We start from the raw sequence: 5,225 nt of genomic DNA on the forward strand, positions 1-5,225 counted from the left end.
GGGGCGGCACGATAGGGCCAGGAACCCCAGGCGGTGGCCGGGAAGCGCGGGGAGGTGTTGAGTTCGAGGTGGGCACCTACCCCGGGCAGAGCACCGTGCTCCTTGGACTTCCCCCCTCCCATCCTCGGTGCTCTCCACTTCCTGCCCCACCGAGGGGGCCGGGCTCCCTGGGGAAACTGAGGCTGGAGAAGAAAGGCCAAGCGGGGATCCCCCCCCCCCCCCCCGGCGAGGCTCCGCCACTCGTCTGCTGTGCGACCTTGAGCAAGTCACTTCACGTCTGTGGGCCTCAGTTTCCTCAGCTGTCAAATGGGGATGGAGAGTGTGAGCTCCAGGTGGGACAGGGACCGCGTCCAACCCGATTTGCTTGGATCCACCCCAGTGCTTAGCACAGTGTCCGGCACAGGGTAAGCCCTCAACCAATACCACCCTTAAAGAAGCCCGACTGACTGTCCTGGGACCTCCCAGCTCCTCTCCCCTAAACTCCCCACCGACCTTGGGCAGCCCTGCGTCCTCGACCTTCCGGGGCTCCGGGGGAGATCACCCCTGACCCCCGGCGCCCCCCCGCCAACCTGGAAGCTCCCCAAGAGCAGGGAACGTATTGACTGTCTCTCTCTGTTACCGATTTGTCCATTCCAAGCGCTTAGTCCAGTGCTCTGCACATAATAAGCACTCAATAAATACTATCGAATGAATGAATGAATGAATGAAAGGCCGTCGTGGGCAGGGATCGTCTCTCCTTATTGCTGAATGGTCCACCCCAAGCGCTTAGTACAGTGCTCTGCACACAGTAAGCGCTCAATAAATACCACTGAATGAAGGAATGACTTAATGAATGACTTAATGAACATCTCAGTGGAAGGAGACTGGGTTTGGGAGTCAGAGGGCGTGGGTTCTAATCCCCGTTCCGCCACTTGTCAGCTGGGAGACTTGGGGCAAGTCAATTCATTCATTCAGTAGTATTTATTGAGCGCTTACTACGGGCAGAGCACTGCACTAAGCGCTTGGAATGGCCAAATCGGTAACAGATAGAGACAGTCCCCGCGCTTTGACGGGCTTACGGTCTAATCGGGGGAGACGGACAGACAATAGCAATAAATCGAATAAATTCACTTCTCTGGGCCTCAGTGACCTCTTCTGGAAAACGGGGATGAAGACGGGGAGCCCCACGTGGGACAACGTGCTGATCTTGTATCTACCCCAGCGCTTAGTACAGTGCTGGGCACGTAGTAAGGGCTTAACAAATGCCAGCCTTATGTCGTACTCTCTCAGTGCTCCCCTAAGTGCCCTGCCCTCCCAGACGCGCTCAACAAATTCTCTGGTAGAGAAGCAGCGTGGCTCAGTGGAAAGAGCACGGGCTTTGGAGTCGGAGGTCATGAGTTCGAATCCCAGCTCTGCCACTTGTCAGCTGTGTGTCTGTGGGCAAGTCACTTCACTTCCTCTGTGCCCCAGTTACCTCATCTGTAAAATGGGGATTAAGACTGTGAGCCCCACGTGGGGACAACCTGATTCCCCTGTGTCTACCCCAGCGCTTAGAACAGTGCTCGGCACCTAGTAAGCGCTTAACAAATATCAACATTATTATGAAAAACTTTGGATTCCGGTCCCCCTGCGTGGGGGTCGCAGGGAGGCCCGATCTGGAGGGGTGATGGGGGTCTCCAGGGCGACGGGGGGGGGGGGGGAAATCTCAAAATTGGGGGGCTTATTCAGGCCGCGGCCCTCCAGGGGGCGCCCCGAGGCGGAGAGTGGCGCCTCCTTGTGGCCGAAGCCGAAGCAGCGTGGCTCAGTGGCAAGAGCGGGGCCTTGGGAGCCAGAGGTCATGGGTTCGAATTCCGCCTCGGCCACCTGTCAGCTGGGTGACTGTGGGCAAGTCACTTTTAACTTCCCTGGGCCTCAGCTACCTCATCGGTGAAACAGGGACTAAGAGAATAAGAATAATGTTGGTATTTATGAAGCGCTTACTATGCGCAGAGCACTGTTCTAAGCGCTGGGGTAGATCCGGGGTCATCAGGTTGTCCCACGTGAGGCTCCCAGTCTTCATCCCCATTTTCCAGATGAGGTCACTGAGGCCCAGAGAAGTGAAGTGACTTGCCCACAGTCACCCAGCTGCCAAGGGGCAGAGCCGGGATTCGAACCCATGGCCTCGGACTCCCAAGCCCGGGCTCCTTCCACGGAGCCAGGCGACTTCCCTAGAAGTATGGGGGCCCCATGTGGGACAGGGACGGCGTCCAACCTAATTACCCTGTACCTACCCCAGCACTCGCTGGGACAGTGCTTGGAATGTAGTAAACGAACAGGCATTAGTATTATTATTATTATCTGCACTGTATTCTGGAGGTGAAAGCGTCTGTTGGCCCAGCCGGGGCGGGGAGAATTGCAGCACCTCACGCCCTCGGTGGGGGGCACCTGGCCAGGACCCCTTAGGTTGGGCCCAAGGCGGGTGTCGACAGGGCCGAGCCTCACGCGGGCGGCAGGCCTCGGGGGCAACTCACCGCCCCCGGCCTGTAAGAGAAACGGCCTGACCCCGCGCAATCCCCGGGCCTCCCCCGTCTCCCGAGTGTCCCGAACCTGGCGCTCGGGGACCGCAAATCAGAGAATAATCATCGTAATTACGGTATTCGTTCAGGGCCGACTTTGGGCCAGGCACCGCATTAAGCGCTGGGGTGGATACGAGCTAATCGGGTTGGACCCAGGCCCCGTCCCACACGTGGCTCACCCTCTCCCATCCCCATTTTACAGATGAAGTCCAGAGAAGTTAAGTGACTTGCCCAAGGTCACGGGAGGAGAAAAATGGCAGAATTCGGATTAGAGCCTCGGGGGTTTCCGTGCCTCCCCGGGCGAGAGAGTACGTGGGGGCGATTCGAGGGCTCGGATGCAAGAAGACCTCGCCTGGGCCCCTTCCAGCAAGGGGGCTCTGGGTGAGGGTCCAGGGTGGAGCTGGGGGTCTTCTGGTACCTAGGTGAAGCACCACGGCCTAGCGGATAGAGCGAGGGCCAGGGGGTCAGACGGTCATGGGTGCTAATTCTGACTCCACTTATCTGCTGTGACCGTGGGCGAGTCACTGCACTCCTCCGTGCCTCGGGCACCTCACCTATAAAATGGGGATTGGGACCGTGAGCTCCACGTGGGACAGGTTCTGTCCCATTTGCTTGCATCCGCCCCGGCGCTTAGTACAGTGCCTGCCGCACAGAACAAATACCGTGATTATTATCATCATCCCTAATTCTGCCGGGTGGGCACGAGGGAAGGTAGAATGTGGTCTCTACCCTCCCCACCGGTCCAGGGCTTCCAGCTCCCTTTAACCAGCGGGGCACTGCCACCCTGTACCACCTCCCTCCACAGCTGGTGGGCACGTCTACTCCTCTCCAGGAGCCACCTAGGCTCCCTCCACCCTCGTCGTCGGGGGAAATGCCAGAGGGAGGGGAAGATGCAATCAGCCCCGTGACATCACCGGGGTGACCAGTCTTCCCCCAGCGTCGATGCGGGTCTCCACTCCCCGCACGCCACTGGGTTTTTACAGGAAAAACCCCCGACCTCCGCCGTCGGGGGCTCCCCCAAGTCTGATCCCCTCACCTGACCCCGAGGAATCACTCTCCCTGTGGTCTGGGCTCCCTTCTTAGGGGTATCTGAGCAGCAGCATCACCTGGAGCCCGGGCCCCGGAGTCATAAGGATCTGGGTTCTAATCCCGGCTCCGCCACTTGGGACCTGGGGCAAGTCGTTTCACTTCTCCGTGCCTCACGGGGATTAAGACCGTGAGCCTCAAGTGGGACAGGGACTGGGTCCAACTTCATTGCTCGGTATCGACCCCAGCACTCAGAAAAGTGCCCGGCACCTAACCAATACCCTAAACGAGAAAAAGGGGTCCGATCTGGACCCGGCTCTGAGTGGGGGTCCTCCCTCTGAAGTCAGGGCAGCCCGGGCCCCGCCCGCCCTCCCTCCGTGGTCTCTGCCCGGGACCGGTCTCCCCGCTACCGCCCCCGGTGACCCCACACGCCTTCCACCGCTCTGGGCCAGGTACAAGCCCGGGCAGGCTGGTTGGCACGGTCTGGGGGACCGAGGGGGTCCGCACGGTGGGGTCCGGGTCGCTCCTCTGGCGGGAGAGGAGGAGGCGAGCCCAGGTCCCGGACGCCGGGGCCTCCCTGGTGGAGGGGACGCTTCCTCCTCTCTGGGAGGGGCTGCCCCCAGTGAGCTGAGATCCAGGTCGAAAGGTCACTAGGTCGTGGGTCTTGGCTGGGATGGGGGCCGGCGGTAACGCATACATCGGGCAGAAGCCCCAGGCCCTCGGCTCCTCCTGGCCCACACCCTTGGGCCTGAGCCAGCCCGGAGGAGAGGCGGCGGGGCTCGGAGAGGCCAGGAGGCGGGGGCGGCGGGGACGGACAGAGAGGCTGGCAGAGACAGGGCACGGGGGATGGGTGGCGAGAGGCCGGCGGCGAGGGGTGGAATAATAACTGTATTATTTATAAGCACTTGCTATGTGTCAAGCGCTTTCTAAATGCTGGGGGGGGGGGGGGGATACGGGATAGTCCCCGACCCACACGGGACTCACGATCCGAATAGGAAGAACAGAAAATCCCCAATTTCGGATGAGGTGGCTGAGGCACAGAGAAGCTCCGTGACTTGCCCGCGGTCACGAAGGCGGCGCGTGGCGGTACCGCGATTGGAACTCGGGTCCTCTGACGGCCGGGCCTCCGCTCTCTCCAATAAGCTAGGGATGAGGTCGGGGGAGTGGGCGGTGAGAGGTCGGCAGAGGGGGCGCTGGCAGAGAAGGGTCAAAAACAGGGAACGGGTGGGAAGAGGCTGGCAGCCTGGGTGGGCTCAGCCGGGATCGTGTTTCTGGAGGTGGTGTTGAAGAGACCCGTGTGCAGGGAGAGCTGGGGAGCGACACGAGTCCCGGGGCACTCTGCAGGGCATCTATTGGGTGCAGAGTGCCGTACTGGGTGCCTATCAGGTGCACAGCGCTGTTCCGAGCCCCCTCTGGGGGCAGAATGCCGTCGCGGGTGCCCGTGGGCACGGAAGAGTAGTTTTTCCGGCTACCTTAGGGAGGCCGACCCCAGCCGGCAGCGTCTCACGGGGGCCTGGAGGTGCCCGGGAGCGGGGCCGCCGGGCCCCGCGGTCAAGGCCGACGCTCAGGACAGGGTGCCGGGCAGGGCCTCCGGCCGCCGGATTCCTGCTCGGACAAACGGGGCCAGCGGGCGGGGGGGACGGAACGGACCAGGCGGCTGCATTC

Source organism: Ornithorhynchus anatinus, chromosome X2 (genome assembly GCF_004115215.2).
Source record: "Ornithorhynchus anatinus isolate Pmale09 chromosome X2, mOrnAna1.pri.v4, whole genome shotgun sequence".
NCBI classification, from domain to species: domain Eukaryota; kingdom Metazoa; phylum Chordata; class Mammalia; order Monotremata; family Ornithorhynchidae; genus Ornithorhynchus; species Ornithorhynchus anatinus.